Source organism: Ixodes scapularis, unplaced genomic scaffold (assembly GCF_016920785.2).
Source record: "Ixodes scapularis isolate PalLabHiFi unplaced genomic scaffold, ASM1692078v2 ptg000834l_1___fragment_1__unscaffolded, whole genome shotgun sequence".
NCBI lineage: Eukaryota > Metazoa > Arthropoda > Arachnida > Ixodida > Ixodidae > Ixodes > Ixodes scapularis.
Window position 1 is genome coordinate 215,984 of NW_024610050.1, and position 17,820 is coordinate 233,803.

Consider the following 17,820-nt stretch of genomic DNA (forward strand, 5'->3'; position numbering starts at 1 on the left):
TGTGTGCGGATCACGTGTGGAAGGGAGATATGGGTCCTGGTACGTCTTACGAGAATGCTCTGGTTTTACGTAAACAAATATTTAGATTGAATCGGATTGTTATGGCTAAGGTAAAACGACTTTAGGTCAATGTTGTCTGCGCGCCCTCGAACTTCTCCAATCAGTTGACAAGTTTAAGCACCCTCCGACTTCTCCAAACAGTTGACACGTTTGAAAGGAAGCTACGGAGCTTCTACAAAAAAAAAAAAAAAAAAAAAAATGAGTTAGAAGTGAATTCTAGTGGATTATTACCCCATGAACCAGAATACCCAAACCACTTGCTGAGCAAGTATTGTTAAACGCGAGAAAACGCGAAAGACAGTCGCTGTACATGACGTCATCGACGGATCTTTTGGCTGCCCAATGCTAGGGAGGTGGGCTTCAGCCCTATTTTGAAATTGCTCTCATGATATCTGATTGTTTAACTGCCAGGTGAACACTATTCAAGTTTTTTTTTTCTCAAATGCAGAACCGCCCCATCTTCCCTTTAAGAAATGTTTCATGGATGTTTATGAAACTAAATGTCATGTTCCTTCATTTCACCAATATAATATAGTACGCTATCACATCAAAAAACCCCATGCTTAAGATTAGTCCTCCTCGTACTCTGCGTAACGAAATTTCTCTCACGCACGCTTTCACAATGCGGGTGTAAGCTTTTCTGAGGTAGTTCACTGCCCGCTAGCCTTCGGGACCTAGACTACCGTAGGGTGAGACGGAGTATAATCACACTAGCGCTACACGCAATATTCTTAGCCACCGAACAAAAAGAAACACCCAACACCGTCTGCTTTTTGCGAGGCGTTCCCTCTCAAAATCACGACAGCAAATTGAAAGACCTTAAACGTGCTGTTGAGATGGCGATAGCGAAGTCAAGTAAAGATACCAAGAGAGCGCGCGTACCAAAACTCAATTAGTTTATTTTCACTTACCATCTTGGTTGACGGGAATTCTCCTCTCCTCCGCTACGTTCTCCCGAAGCAGGAGAGAGGCAAGAACCGGTCTATCGGACGGTGAGCAACCTGGCCGCGTGGGTCACCACAACGCAAGTAGTCCAGGGCGCAATAACATCATGCGGAAATTCGAGAAGTAGTATTTTCGACATATTCTTGGATGGCGCCAGCTCAAAGCTTGATTGAGGATATTTTGAAGGGCTACAAACTCGGTTAAAATATATCACAATGATAATGTTTGAAAAAAAAAAAAAAGGTTTTGTGGGAGATATATTCAAGAAGTCCTGGTCTTCGATATTGTTGCGCCTGAATTTGGATTGAGTCCCTGGTTTATTTTTAAATGTTGATGAAGAACGGAAAAAAAAAGAAGCTTTTTCAAGCAAATAATTTCCCCCTAAAAATGGTTAGCTTTCAGGTGTGGAAACGTAGCGCCACAATAATACTCAGTCTTTTATTATTTCTCTAATATAACCATTACGAAGTCAATCCGTTTTTTGGTTCATGAGAAAAGAAACTAAAATCAGTATTTCGAATTGCAGGGGGCTCAGGAGCTACTGACGTCACTGCACTTGCGCGGACTGCGCGGGAGCTTTATATTCGGCTTTAGGGAATGTTTTTTTTTAGAGAGCACCTCTTAGGCGCCCGTTTTCGAGTTTCACGGCGTCCCCGTCAGCATGACCACGCTAAATTTAGCGGAAAAATTGACGTCACGTGACCTACTCACACCTGTTCAATTCCCGGCTAACTCCAGCGGGGAAAATTCCGTCACATGACTTGGTGTCATGTCATCTATGAAGAAATTCCGTTTCTCTTCTAGATTTAGCGGGAGAATTGAAGTCTCGTAACCGCAACAGCAATTACATTCCCCGATAAATTTGGAGAAAAAACTGACCGTCATGAGATTCCAACTCCAATTCAATTCCCTGCTAAATTTAGTGAGGAGATTGGCGTCACATATTTGGTGTCACGTCACCTGTGAACAAATTCAGTTTCGCTGTTAGATTTAGCAGAAATATTGACGACACGCGAGCTCAACAGCAATTCGATACCCCGGTAAATTTAGCGGGAAAATTTACGCCCCGTGACATCAACAGTAATTCATTTTACCCGTAATATTTAGCGGGAAATATGACGTACCATGACTTCGTGTTACGTCACTTATGAACAAATTCAATCTTTTTTATATATTTAGCAGCAAATTGACTTCAGGTGGCCTCAACAGCAATTCAATTGCCCGCAAAATTTAGCGGGAAAATTTACGCCCCGTGACATCAACAGTAATTCATTTTACCCGTAATATTTAGCGGGAAATATGACGTACCATGACTTCGTGTTACGTCACTTATGAACAAATTCAATCTTTTTTATATATTTAGCAGCAAATTGACTTCAGGTGGCCTCAACAGCAATTCAATTGCCCGCAAAATTTAGCGGGAAAATTGACGTCACGCTACCTCAAAACCAATTCAGTTTCTCCGCTACGTTTAGCAGGTAAAATGACGTCACATGAATTGGTGTCACGTCTCATATAACAAATTTATTTTCTCTGCTAGTTTTAGCTGGAAAATTAACTTCACCTAATTTCAACAGATATTCAGTTCCCCGCTCAATTTAGTGGGTAATGGAATTGCTCTCGACGTCACGTAGTATACATTTTTCAGCTAAATGTAACGGGGAAACTGTGGGAGTAGCGAAGGGTATGGAGGAGGAGGGGAGGGTCAGAGGAGGAGGATCGGAGGGTACGCAAGAGAAGGAGGGTAGGGTATGCCGGAGGAGGAGGGGAAGGTTTGCAGGAGGAGGAGGAGGAAAGAAGCAGTAAGGAAGGGGGAGGAGGGGAGTTGGGAATGGGGAGGAGGAGGAAGGGTAGAAGAAGGGGACGAGAAGAGGGAGTAGGAGGAGGAGGGAATAAGGGAATGACGAGGAGCAGAGGTGGGAGTGGAAGGACAGGGGGAGGAGAAAAGGAGGAGTAGGAGGGGCCTACTCTCCTCCCGTACCCTCCACTCCTCCTCCTCAAGCGTTGCGCTCTAATTTAGTGTTACAGAGATTTGTGAACCTCTGCAATTTTAAAGCGCAGCTCTTCGGTGCCCAATTCCGGGTAAACCGGTGTCGGCGTCGCCGTCAGCGTCGGCGCAACCGCGCATTGCATTATGGGACGTTTCCAAAGATATCGTCACAAGGGTAAAATTGGACCATTTGGCGGGAAAATTTTCTGCTGAATTCAGCAGGGGAATTTTTTCGCTAAATTTATCGGAAAATGTTAGTAATTTTCCAGCTAAATTTAGCAGGAATTGTTTTTTTCTCGCTAGATTTAGCTGGAAACACTTCGCTTAATGTGGTGGAAAATTTAGCGAAAATTTAACGCTAAATGGGAGGGGAGCAGGAGAGGAAGGGAGGGTATGAAGGGGGACCGTGGATATACCCTCACCTCCTCCTTCTCAAGAGGTGCGCTCTAATTCGGTCATAATGAGTATTGTAAACGTCGTTAGTTTTTATACTTCATTAATACTGAATTACGATTTTTTTAATATTAAGTGTAATGTCCTGGCCTCCTTTTCATTCATTTAGGATAATAAAAAAAAAAGGAAACGTTAGAGCGCAGCTCTTGAGGAGGAGGAGGGGAGAGTACGGAGGGGAGGGTCACGTGTGTCGTCGCAAGGGAAACGATTTCGCTAAATTTAGTGGGAACTTTTACCCTCGTGGCGTCAAACGTGACGTCACGTCTGACGGGATGAAATGTTCCCGCTAAATTTCCCCGCTAAGCGGAAAAAGTCTGCCACTAAATTTAGCGGAAAAAGTTTATCCTCGTGATCTCAAACTTGACGTTACGTGTGACGTCATTTTGGGAATGTCCCATAATGCAACGAGCAGTTACGCCGACGGCGACGGGGACGCCACCCATGTGGGAAACGGCTCTTAAGAGTTCCGCTCGAACATACTTCAATTTTGACCTGTGTCAGTGCTCCTTTCATAATGCCAGTTTCCCAAGTCAGTTGCCGAGGGATCGCTCTTGCGTGGGTGTCCATCGGGATGACAATAGAAAAGTCAGCGCGTGGTAAAGGGATAGCTTTCAGTGATGCCTTAATCTTGGAAGGCGTTCTCAGCAAGAGTTTTGACAACAGTTGCTGCTTAGGCGTCATAGGTATATGGAGGTAGCGGTTGTAGAAGCGAATGGCCAAGCATAGGGCGGAAGCGCCGGCCGCCGCTAGCGCCCGCTCCGGCGTTAGGCTTAATGCGGAGCGGGTGCGGATTCACCAAAATGTGGCTGATATCCGATGAGGATGTGCATCGAGCGAACCGTTGACACGAGGTGTCAATATTCCCGTAGTCCGGCGTGGCAGCAGAAAGCGTCGGAGTCCGGCGTGTGGGGAAAAGCCTCATAAAACGAACGTATACAGAACAATAAATGTGACTGCCAAACTAGACATCGCAAAACTGAAGTTTCATTAAAACATAAATATGATTTTTTTAAATATTTCTAGCGTATCAGTGGTAGTTTAAGCAGGAAACCTGCTGCTCATACATTATACAAATGACAGTCGGCAAACACGAGGCGCATGCCGCATGGCAAGTTGCTCCTTCAACTTATTGACATGCAGAACTCGAAGCATGGATCTCGTGGCGACTCGTTTTCGAATCTGTAGGCAGACTGTTTTTTTTTTGTATTTTGCATAAGCAGCGTGCCCCTGACATTACGAAACACAGAGCACCCATCATTCTGTAATCATTCCATTTTCAATGTGATTCCGCCTTTAGCGGATAACAACATTTGAAGAACTCACAGCCTGAATTTCAAACGCTCTCAGTGACTCTTGTCATCTCGGCAAGATGAATCGGTTTAAAATAAATTATTGTTGTGTACTTTGAGAAGGGTTAGAAGATTCTATCGACCAACCCACTGTTTACAAACAAGCCCGCGTTTGCTCACACCGGGTGTAGGCACTGCGCAGCCGGAGAAACCCGACTCGCGTGAAAGGGAAAGTCTGCGCAAGCGTAGTACTGACAGCAGCGCCCACGCAGCGACGTGACGTCAAAGATTTGATGTGGTGTATACTATGCAAATGAATATAATTTATCTTATGAAAACACCCGGCTCTGCATCTTCCATGTCAAAACACCTGCCCTTTCCATGGCCTCTCGGACGTGCTCATGAGCACCTAGACAAATGCTCGGTTCCCAAAAACATAAACAAAGCGGATAGTAAAAACGGACACGATGTTGTATACTACTAACATTTATGTTCCACAAATAAAATGTTTTGCAAAGCGAAAAATATTTTAAGTCCTTTAATTCGCAACGTGCATTGTGAAGGAACCTGTAACTGCACCAGGCGGTCGTAGATTATTGGAGCTTTGAGGCCTGCTACGTGACGTAGGGAAAAAGCAGACTTGTTTCACTTTCTTGAGCACATATATTTTCTGGCCTTTTCTTCATACTTCTTCCAGTCTTCAACCCAATTTTTTAGTGTTCTTTGATCATCATCTTGACAGTCCTGTTTGAGGTGAATATTTTGACAGGGTCATGCAAGGATAATGAAAATAAAGTTAATATAATTTTTTTTCAGTCCCGTTATGATAAAATCAGTTTTACATTTGTTTGCACCGTAGTTGTTACGGAAAAACGTCACAATCCGAACTGTAAGAATAAGCTTGGAATTTGAAATATTCTCCAAACGGTATACGCGAAAAAAACCTGTTCAATCTGTTAGTTGTTTTAACTGGTAACTCATACTCTATGTAATCGAAACATTTTATCTTATCGCATCATAGAAACCTAACAAGCTTTAAAGCTATTAAATAACTTATTATCACTCTCACAACAGTAACATGTAATTTGACCATTAAGCGGGGGTCACACTGTTCATACATCATACTGTCACGCACGTCTCTGACCTTGCGCGCCCATGGCCAAATGGTTATTATCCCGGGCTTATACTCAAAGGGCTCGTGTTTCGATGCCTTGGAGCGGACGCGCCTTTTTGTTCGACGGCAGATAAAACGCGGCTGCGTCGCGCGTTTTCTCGGGGTCAGGCCGAACACATTCGCTACTCACGGCGTGCCCTAGAAACGTAAGCGAGCCGACATTTCGTTTACTTGAGAGTTAGTCCAGCGGCTTTCATGGCTTGAATACGGCAAGGATTTGCTGTTAATGCTCGGCGAAGTTACTGGAGAACATTACGACCTCGTCCAGGTAGACTAGACAGATCTGCCATTTTAAGCCAGCTAGAACGGTGTGCATAAAACGCTGCAAAGTCGCAGGCGTTGTGCATAGTCCGAGGGGCATCACTTTATATGCGTACAGTCCGTCAGCCGTGAAAAAGTCAATTTTCTCCCTGTCCCATTTGCGAACCTCGATCCGCCAGTAGCCACTCTTCAAATCCATAGATGAAAAGTATCGGTAGCGACGAAGGCGGTCTAGAGTATCGTCGATGCGTGGGAGCGGGTAGACATCTTTCTTTGTCAGGGCATTGAGTCGACGATAGTCAACAGAGAATCTCAAGGCTCCGTCATTCTTCTTTACGTGCACAACCGGTGAAGCCCATGGAGTGCTTAGTGGCTGGAGGAAGTCATCATAGAGCATTTAGTGGACCTGTTCTTGGATGACTCCGGCGCTCTTCAAAAGAGAAACAGTACGGTGACTGGTGGACTGGGTGCAAGCCGTTTCCGGCTAGAGCGGTGTCGGCGTCGCCGTCCCCGTCGGCGTAACCGTGAGGTCACGTGATCACGGTCACGTCGCGTGACTCCCGTGAGGTCACGTGACCCCGGTGACCTTACGTGACCCGGTCTCGTGACCCCCGTAAGGTCACGAGGGTCACGTGACGTCACGTGGGTCACGTGACCTCCAGGTTGCGCCACCGCCTCTCGGAAGCAGGAGTAGCACCCAGGATCAGGAGGTAAGGGGGAGGAAAAAAGGGGTATTCGCTCCCCTCAGTACGCTTCCGCCCTCCTCCTCAAGAGATGCGCTATAATTCGGTGTTACAGGGGGTTGTAAGGGACTTTCAATTTTCGGAATGGTGTTTGGAGAACTTTCGACGACGTGGCAAAACAGTCACTTCATTTGGAGAGATCAACCAGTTGCCGGCGATTTAGAGCCGGGAAATCGGCGTCGAAGTGGTGCTGCGGCGGCGAAGTTGTCTTGTGACGTGACGACGAGGTTTCCTCGCCGCATTAAATATCAGTAACATCGCAGCAGGAATGGGCAAAATACATGCAAATATGTATCGAAATACAAATACAAAATACTTCGTCCACAATGTATTTAATTACAAATCTAATTACATTTCCACAAAAAGCATTTAACTACAAGAGACAAATACAAGCAAATGTATTTGGTCTTTTCCAAGTACTTTTCCAAACACATTCCTCAAAATTTGCGTCACCGACTTCAGGGCACCTACTACGGGTTTCAGGGTATCTCATTTTAATTTTGCATAGGACATTCGGGAGTTAGTGTGCGAGGCTCTAGTAACGTAATAGAAATATAATCACAAAAAAATGTAATCAGCTTGGACGTAATAGGTGAAAGAAGTACAGAGCTTCAAGCAGCTAATTTTGTCGATTACATTTTGGTATAGACCAACAAAGAACCGAGACGACCAAGACCCGCAGCGCTAGCTAGAGAGTTTTATATTGTTGCAATTCGCACTAGTTACGAAAATCTGGACTACTCGCGCATTTAAAGTGTTCCAGGCAAAATTATGGATGGAAATCAGGCTGGAGAGCATCACAAGTTGTCACAGGCACTTATTTAGCCAGTCTGCCTGTAAACGTCGATTTCGTCACTATTGTTGCCCTGGACTAGCACTGTAATCACTAAGTCACTAAACGCTTGTGCTTGATTGAGAGACACTGCGTTCGGGTGCAGAACCTAGTTTTCTTCCTGCTCTGGATAGTGCCTTTAAAATAAATCCGGAGGAGGAAAAGGAAAAAATCCCCATGGCCGAATTAAGGGTAGAGACTATATCTTACAACCACATGCATAAAAACAAGAATTGTCATGACAATATATTTGAGGGATGTATTTTCGCCGACAAAATTGTATTTGAAATACCATGTTTTAGTATGTAAATACACACGTCAAATACATTACCCACTTTGTAATTAAATGCAAATGCAAAATACATTAGGTATTTAAAATACGTATTTCAAATACTTGTATTCGAAATACTGCCGATCCCTGCATAGCAGCAATACCAAGATATGATCCTAAACTGCGAGGACTCCTCGGGCACATAGAAAGACAAATAAGTACAGTGCTACCCGTTTTTACACGAACACTGCCAACCTTCTCCATCCGGCAAGGCGTGATCTACGAGGAGAACTTCAGCGATAACAACGCGACGTGGATGTTGGTTATCTCTTCGGGTCTCGAAGACGATATATTTCAAGCATGGCACATTGACCCGATGGTGGCACAGCTGGGCTACAGCGGGAATCTTGTCATGATGCGCGAGAAGGATTACTGTTCCAGTCTTGCGAATACAGTTCATCACTACACCCGATCATACCACGAGTGTCAATGGCAGAAGAGTCCACCCACAAAAACGGCAGGGCTACTTAAGCCAATTGCGCCGGCATCTGCCCATTCCAGCAAACGGAATAAATTTGCTAAGACCGTTACCCCAGTCGACGCAAGGAAACCGATGGATAATTTTCGCGATCGATTATCTCACGCGGTACGCCGAGACGAAAGACCCCCCCCCCCCCCCCCTCTTCACCCCTCCAATCAGGTACGGCTGTTAAAGTCGCCGAGTTTTTCATCGAGTCATTATTGCCCTCCGGCACGGCGCCCCCAAAGTCCTCATTACAGTGCGAGGATCATCATTCATGGGCCAGCTGACGCAAGAGGTCCTTTATCTGAGCAGCACCAGCCGCTGTCGAACAACTACGTAAAATCCGCAGACAAATGAACTAACAGAGAGGCTAAACAAAACTATCGCCGATATGGTATTCATATATGTCGACGTAGAGCACAAGACTTGGGACGAGGTGTTACACTACGTCACGTTTGCTTACAACACGGCGGTGAAAGAGGCCACAGGAGTAACACCGTTTCAACTGGCGCATGGCCGTGAAGTAACGACCATGCTCGACGCGATGCTGCCCCACGAACCAGCTGACAATGGGTGCCCCAACGCCCAGGTGGTTGCTCACCGAGTGGAGGAAGTTCGTCAGCTCGCCCGACTCCGTATTCAAAATCAACAAAGTGTCGGCGCTAATCGGTACAACATTCGTCGGATCGACGCTCGCTTCAAGCCCGTGGGCCCTGCGTGGCTCTGGACCCCAATACGACGAAGAGATCTAAGCGAGAAACTCTACGACGTACTTCGTACACTCGGAGATCTGAACTACGAGGTGATGCGCGACGGGGCAAAGACATCATTACGCCGCCCACCACTTCCTGCCGTCGGCCACGTCGTGCGCCACGAGCCGTAGCAGCACGATAAGTATGTGTGCTGCGACCCCGTGGTACTCTTAACAGGAATGTGTTTTACCAGACTCAGTATTTTCCAATTATGTTGTTTGCTATGCTCTGTTTCGTTACCTGGCAAGCTGCATCGAGACGACGCTCTTATTAAAGGGGCAGTAATGCCACGTGCGACCGTGACGAAGCGCAACCCTGAGCGAGTGATTTTTGATCTTGGCTTCTCCGCAAAAACCTCAAGATTCGATGAATGGGGCCGGAGGCGCCTTTTTGTTATTTCTGTAAATGTCGAGTTCTCTTGAGTTTGAGAACATTGTTGTTTATTCAAGGCCCGAATGTTCTACTCGCAGAAACTGCTTCCCCAATTTTTCTAGAAGCCAGTGTTTATACATAAGGGACTCCGCGTGGCGAGCCGCAGTCAGTCGAGCCCCAGATCTCGATCCAGCTGTTACGCCGCTATCGACGCCTGCGGCACTAGCCTTTTTCTAAATTGTTTCGGGCACGAGTTCTACTCCCATTTAAAGTTTAGTTTCCGCACTCATTCGCCGCCTCATCAAGTGCAATTTGTGGCAATACAAAATTCAGTTTGCCACCATGAGCCACCGCAATATCCGTGCATTGAAAATCGCTTGCGATGTTTTGTTTTTTAAATCATTGCTATGCGGCATCCTAAGCATATAGTACTTACTTCGCGGTGACTCGCGTCCGTATCTGAACGCAGACTGTACTTTTGTGTGCTGTGTAAGCAGTGTGATCCAGGCTTTATCATTTAGATATCGCAAGCAATAATAAAATATTATTAATAAAACACAAAATAATTATTATATTGCCGAACATCATGAGACGAATTAGGCTTAACGGGTCTCTTATATAATCAAATTTCTTGGAAGGCATGACTCACCAACCACGCAAACAAAGAATATAAAATTTAAGCAACACGAGATATTAACGTATCACTTAGAATATCATTATAAAGAAAGCAACAACCAGATTCGCAACAGGCACCAATAAAAAAATAAAAAAATGGGTCACAGGCACCAACTAGGCGACATGAAGGAATAGGTGTAATGAAATTAATTCTTAAGCTAGTTGGTTACTCAGCACGAAAAGCAAATCGCAAAGGCCAGGGAGACGTTGCAAAGAACAGAAAAAAAAAAGATTAAAAATTGTATTTGCTTATGCAGAAGGAGTTCAGTCTGCCAGAACATGGCAACCCACTGTAGATAGGCAGTTTAGCCAGTGCAGCACGACTGCTGGCCTGGGGACTTTAACGTGCATTATGCAGTAGTGATGCACGACAGCACGGTAATACTATGGTCATTCAGATCGATCCGGGCAAGGGTAGGAATTAAATATAGGAAACCTCGGTTTTGTAGCGCGGGAGCCGGTCTGCGCTATTTCGCTCAACCACCGATACCCTAGAGAGACAAGCGGTTACAATCAACTCACGTCTTAGTGCACCAGTAGTAAAAGAGAAATGTGAGGGATGTGATAATCAAATAGAGAGAAAGGGGACATGATCATTTAAAATAAACTGTAAAAAAGGAGGTTTTTGAAACTCCCACAAAAATGAAACATGAATGTTAAAAATAACCATTAAATCATAAAAAGACTCCTCATGAAGATAATTGTAGGTGTTTTTTTTATTTGTCGGACAGCGCCTTAAACGATGTACCAAAGTAAGTACCCACATAGCTTTGATTCTTAGAGCCTCGTATATCGCTTTTTTTCCAGTTGTGGTATCGCAGTCTCTACTCTGTCTAAACAATCGGGTGCATTCGCACTTTCTGACGCGGATAGCTAAGTGTACAGCCGGTGACGATCTGAGTGAAAGGGTATGCTCTATCGAGGGCTCCTCGTTTAAACGAGCACACCATTGTGTTTTTTTTTCATGTGACACTTTCCTCTTTTAAAGCATTATTGTTCGTAGCGGATTGGTGGGTGAAACACCCTGCCGCCCTGCTTTATTGTTACGGAGATATAGGTGATGTGCAGCCAGACTGCCTCGCTATTCGTATCTGAAGTAGCGGCAGCAGTCAAAGTGATGTGTGCCGCACTGTGCGTTGACTTGTTTTCTGCAAGACCGTTTGTGTCCAGATTGATAGTGTAGAATTTATTTAGAGGCGGCGCCCGCGTGTATCCACACCACTGACTGTTTGGGTAGCGTTCAGTATACACCATCAATTGCCATCTGAGGATTTTCTTATTTTTTGTTTGCGGTACTGCAGCGCGATACCTACATACATGGTGCCACGAGGTTTTAGTGTAGTTGGCTCAGCGGAACCTGCTGAATTGTAACTTCCACCACATCAGCTAGTTTGAATGAGAAATTTCTTCTGGTCCTGGAGTAGTTCGGTTGGCCATGGGGCCTGTGCTACACTGAACGATTGTGTTAGGCGATTGTCAGCTGTATATACCGCGTGCTTTGCTTTCCGCTGCTATGTGTACAATAGTAGCTTGAAGTTATCGGCCTGGCTCCCCATTCATTATTAAAACAACGGAAGGCCCTTGATGCAGATTGAGGGTCATTGTTCATTGATGAAATCAACTGGTAGACCCGGTACGGTTTCCAAACTCCGCGAGAAAGTGAAAATCCGCTTTATGGAATACGTTCCATATAGACGAGTAAAAAAGTGAAAGCCGTTTACAAATCCCTGTAACGCCGAATTGGACGCAGCTCTTGAGGAGGAGGAGTGAAGGGTACTGAGGGGAGGGTAGACCCCTCCTCCTCCCCTCATTCTTTAATATGCTCCGGGGGGGCGGTCACGTGACCTCGGGGGGGGGGGGGGGGGGTGTCACGTGACTTCGGGGAGGGGGTTACGTGACCTCGGGGGGTCACGTGACCTCAGAGGGGTCACGTGACCTCAGAGGGGTCACGTGACCTCAGAGGGGTCACGTGAACTGGGGGTCACGTGGGGGTCACCTTGGGGTCACGTGACCTTGAGATGACCTTGGGAGGGGTCACGTGACCTTGGGGGTCACGTGACCTTGGGGAGGAGACCACGTGACCTCGGGGGTCACGTGACCTCAGAGGGGTCACGTGACTTGGGGGTCACGTGACCTTCAAAGGGTCACGTGACCTTGAGATGACCTTGGGAGGGGTCACGTGACCTCGAGGGGTCACGTGACCTTGAGATGACCTTGGGAGGGGTCACGTGACCTTGGGGGTCACGTGACCTTGGGGGTCACGTGACCTTGGGATGACCTTGGTTACGCCGACGGCGACGGCGACGGCGACGCCGCTCAAGCCGGGAACGGGCCCCTAAGAGCTGCGCTCTAAAATGGATTCGCATGTTCGGGGCGAATCGCCAGAGACGGTTTGTCGTTCAAATTGACCGCTTTTTGCACTTGTCCGAGCTTGAATTTGACGAGCAAATCGACTTCTCCGATGACCGATCGCTACTCTCGCTGTCCAGCTGGTCTAGCTGCGGAATAAAAACAAGCGACGAAAGTCGGGCGCATTCGCAGAGTTCATGCCACAAATGCAGAGGCAGAAGTGCTCGTTTGCCGCCATCCCATTCCTTTCGGCCATTTCGGAGCGGCGGGCTACGCAAAACGATCGCCATTGGTGGAGCGCAGATTGCTTGCAAGACGTTATAAACACAGAGAGGTAACTCACTATCGATTGAATGGTCGTTACCCAACGTTGCTTTTTTATTTTATAAGAGAACCCCGGTGGAACACACAGAGACAGGTTCAGGTTCAGAAAAATGAATTAACGGTTCTAACCTTACAGCTTGTTTCTTCTGCAGATTTCTAGTCCTTAATGTTTTGTTTCTTTAGCTTACGATTGATGTCAGTGCTCATGATTTGCCACACTCCAGTGCCGCTTCCGCATCCCTGAACTACGTGAGGTAGGAACGTTCGAGACCTTACCACCCGGTGTAAACAACCGACGGGACCAAAGGGATCCGACTCGGCTGATGCAGCGCGCTTCTGTTAACTTTCGGAGAGCTCCTCTAAATTTCATGGGGCAACTTAGGTGGGGTAGGACGCGCTCCACGGGGCGGCCACTATACAACTGATCTGCTGTTGTAGTGCCGTTTTCGTAACAGCGCATCCACTGTTTCTACGGAGGCGCTTACTCTCGCCTCGATTCGGGGAAGCGCCGCTAGCTCTAGCTGGCAGTACTAAACTGCCGACGGCGGCCTGTTCACGCTCATTTTGAGGACTGCTATACGTATCTTTTAGTTCAAGCGAACGATGTGAAGGCAAACACAGTTCAGCTAGTGAAAAGGCAATTTGATGGAGAATTGTTGGAAGACGATCTAATTCAAGAAATGTTCAGACGGGACATCACAATGTCGACAAAACATGCGTGGATGACGCATTTTTCGGCGTAACTGTACGGATTTGTTCTAGCGTGTTTTTATAGACAGCAGAAAAATCTATGGTTTACATTCGGTGTTTTCCTTTTCAGTCGTTTTCTTTCTTACTTTTTTTTCTTTTTTGTAAATGGGGGGAGGAGGTGGGTTAGGGAAAATGTGCGAACGGCTCTTTTACCTGCAGTAGCTATGTTACCATGAATGTACAAAAAAAAATGCGCTTGCATAGATGTGCACCAAAGTGTACTTCCGTTCTTTCATGTGGCTCCCATGGACCTTTTTGTTATGCGTCTGCTAAACTGGTTGCGCCAAAAAATCTGAAATTGAACTGTATACAATCCGTGGAAAATATGTGAGTATGCGTTGGCAAGATTTTAAAGAGGTACTGTTGAGCTATCTTTTCCTGATCGCGTCTTAACATAGTTGACAGGTACTCTTTCGCAGCACTGCGAGCACTGGCGAACAACGTGACAGTATTTTGGGAAGCGCTTGTCAACAGCCGGGGACCATGGAAACCAAGAGTACTGGTACGGTATAACAGATTTTAATGAGGGACACTGGTAGAGAGATATGGCTTCGTAGCACCCAATATTCTACGCTATTTGGTTTCCTTTTGAGGTGTTTGGAAGAGCGATATACAATGTTATTTTTTACTAAATCCAGTTTTTGTAAAAATAGACGGCTTTTTAATGTGGCTTTTGCCGATGATTTCTTCGGCCGGCTCGATGATCTTTCCAAAAGAATGTGTTCAAGAAGGAATGTAACTAAATGATGAATAATCATCTGAAATCTGCTTATTAATTTTTTTATCTAAAAATGTCATGGTACAGGTTGCAATTGAAATTTTAGGAACAGCCGGTGTGAAAGGCAAAAGCAATTTACGCAGGTAGAAGGGAATGAAGATATTCCTTGAGAAGCTCTCGCCTTCTGCTCACATGATTTAGAAATTAGACGCCCACTGCGCTATGAGGAAGTTTTATTAGACCGTTCTGTTTCCCTGAGAGCAATGCAAGATAGCGAAATGATGCATGTGCAAAGGCGCCAGCTTAGTATTGGAAATCGTTATCCGCGTTGTTGCAGAAATTTAATAAAAAAAAAACAAAAAAACTTTAACATCCTGTGTTGAAATTGCAATTTTACTACTTTCTTTCTACTGTTGCGTCTTGGTTAAGCCTTGCACGATGGCTCTCTATAATATTATAACTTTTTTATAGACACAACAATATTCTAATATAAAATATTTGACTCGTCTCAGCGTTAATAAATTGATAGTGTCGCGAGAAAAGAAGTAAAAGACGCATGGAATTTTGCATGTTTCATTTTTTTAAGCCTGCGTGCCCCACAAGTGTTTTTTCGATTCTTCAATATAAAATTTCGGAATTCACATCGGTTACGGATGTAGCAAAAAAGGGCTGACGAATGCACATATGGCGAATTCGAATGCAGGTTGGACGGAGTTATAGATATCATTCTGCTCACTGGAATTCGCAACTCATCTTTATCTAAACTCTTTTGCAGATGCCCTTGGTTGTAGTAAAATGCAATCAATTAAACAGTTGAATTACTTCAAGTTAAATAAGTGTATATACCCCAACGAGGTAGAGGGGCTTAGAGTGATAAACCGGAAGTTCGGAAGTGGCACCCCCCCGGTTGCCGCCATGTTTTACGCAAATGTGACCACTCGTCACGTGACCTCACAAGAGCCGTGACGTCACAGGTAAGACGGCAGCGCCCAGAGCTGGCGGATGCGAGTTTGTTCGGTGCGCGGCAGCCGTGATGTGCAGCGGCTTTCCGACGATTTCGGGCTTTTTCGTGCTCGCTGACGCAGGTATAATGTAAAAATATGAAGGAATGAGACTTTATACCCTTTTTGCGCAAGATCGCTCTGGATCATCTGGATATTAACAACTGTGAGACAGCATCAGCCGTATCGCCGTACCGGTGCTCGGATTCGGGATCTGTTTGAATATCGATAGAACTTTGAGTGGTTTCAGCATAAACTTTTCGCGTTCTCTTAGCTTTGTTTGAACGTTGGAATGTCTGAGAATCGACGCGAAAGGTATACGTCGCGTTTGGGCCTAGGAGAAGTTGTTTCAGGCCTGCGTCACCGAATAACCATAGCAACTTTTAGCGAAGAAGCTCCTGCGATCTTGTGCAAATCGCCGATTCTACATTCGATCGCCTTTCTTCCTTTTTTGGTGAGTGCGAAGTGCTCAATTATTTTCAGCTACGAGGATGACGTTTTATTGAGTGTGGGGATGAATAAATCGTTGCAGGCACCTGCTTCAAAATTATTCGACTTGCAATAAGAACAACTGTTTTGGTGTATGCATAGATTAACATCACCTCTTTCTCTTTCGTAGGATTTGTTGCAACAATACTTTTTTTCATCAAAAGTGCATTGTATTAGTCGGTCAATTATTTACTTGTTTTAATTACCTGGATAAGATTATTCATATTTGTGTTCATCGCTTGCCTGAAGAGCAGTCTTGTTGAAAAATGTTTACCAATCCTTTCGGTCTCTTCAATAGCCTTTTTCGAAACGTGTGGGTTGCCTATACTTCGTATCATTGTAGCCTGGAAAAGGGCGACCGCCACAGCCCCCTCGAGCCAATCGGAGAGATAGAGAGAAGGTGTGTCACAAATCTGTGCAGACGATCACTCTTAATGAAATGCTGTCATGTGCCTCTCTCCAACATGCATATTGGCTCACCGAGACTGTAGCCTTTGCTGTTTGAAAAATTGTGATAAAACGAATTACAGTGGCTGCTACTCTAATTACCCCAGGCTTTCATACTTTGGTCATTTGTTTGACAATAATGTTATGTCCGCCATCACTGTGAACTCGGCTCAGCGCCTATTGGTCTCGAATGCTGCATTAGCATTCGAAGTTGACGGGGGCCATTTGTGTGCTTTACGCCGAAAAAAAATGTTATCAGTTGTGTTGCTTGATGGGGTTCTGCTAAAGGAGTATTGTGTCATACGTATAGGAAGTGTCCTGCTATATAACAATGCATCAACACATACGATTAAAGTATGTGCTCAGAGGTGTGTTCAGGAGAAGTGGAATGAGTGCAGCCCAATGCAACAAGTCTGCCAGTCTGGTATGTCCCATTAATTAATTATCGAAGGGTCAGAGATGGTGATTGTCCTCAAAAGGTCCAGCGTGGGCAGTAAAAACACTTCTTGGTGTTTAGGCTCTGAAGGTGTAGAGGCAACCGTAAATATGTTTTTTTGGTTAATGTATCAAATCTGTTCATTTCCACTGGATTACATAATTATTGATTCTTAGTTAATGGTTCCAGAACGAGTTCTGTCTGCGACAGTCTCTTGTCAGGCGTTCAGTCGTGATACCTGTGCTCCTTGTCGGATGACGCTCCTGGCACGTCGGTGTTCAGTTTGGTCGAGTAGCAACTTTGACCAAGTGATACCGTCTTGTAATCATACGTCATGTGACCCACTGACATCTGATGCACTGAAGTTGCAGGGCCGGCTTCTAATCCGCGAAATTTTCCTGGTAGTTTTCTGCATCAATGCAGCAAGCTCGGGCATGTATTGGTTATGTGGCTGTGCCTTTTGCTGTACCGTTGACTTGATAGCTGGCAGCAATGTTTGTTTGATATCCAAGCCATTTCACTTCCATTTCGTAATGGAGATTTATTCTGCATCCCACGACCACTGCAACTTGTGCAAGTCTTGTGTGGCAAAGTGAAGTCTCGTGATGCTTGCAGTTCACTTTTGAGAGCAACCAACCATTCTATTTCTTAAGGTCACTGAGCGGCATTCTCCCTCAAAGTTGGAAATTGTGTGCTTCGTGGCGTGGACACAGATAATTTGTGTCAGCAAATTATTAGGTATTGTCCTTGGATGACAACCGACACCAGATTAACTCTCCTTGCATTGCCGCTCACCTGTTTTGTCGTGCTTACCCGTCCAGATGAAGTACATCACGAGCTTCGGGGTAATGTCGGCACCAGGGACAAAGACCGCCGAAGATAATCCTCAATCTTCCCCGGACGCTCGTCGAGACGTGGTCGAGGGTCGTTCGGCACGAACCCTTGCAGGCCAATTCATTGGTACGG

The 17,820-nt window shown here is 45.5% G+C and overlaps 1 pseudogene; it reads right to left on the reverse strand.

Moving 5' to 3' along the window:
* Nucleotides 1-5,217: 5,217 nt before the first annotated feature.
* Nucleotides 5,218-17,820, reverse strand: part of LOC120842852 — a 135,777-nt pseudogene continuing 123,174 nt past the window's right edge.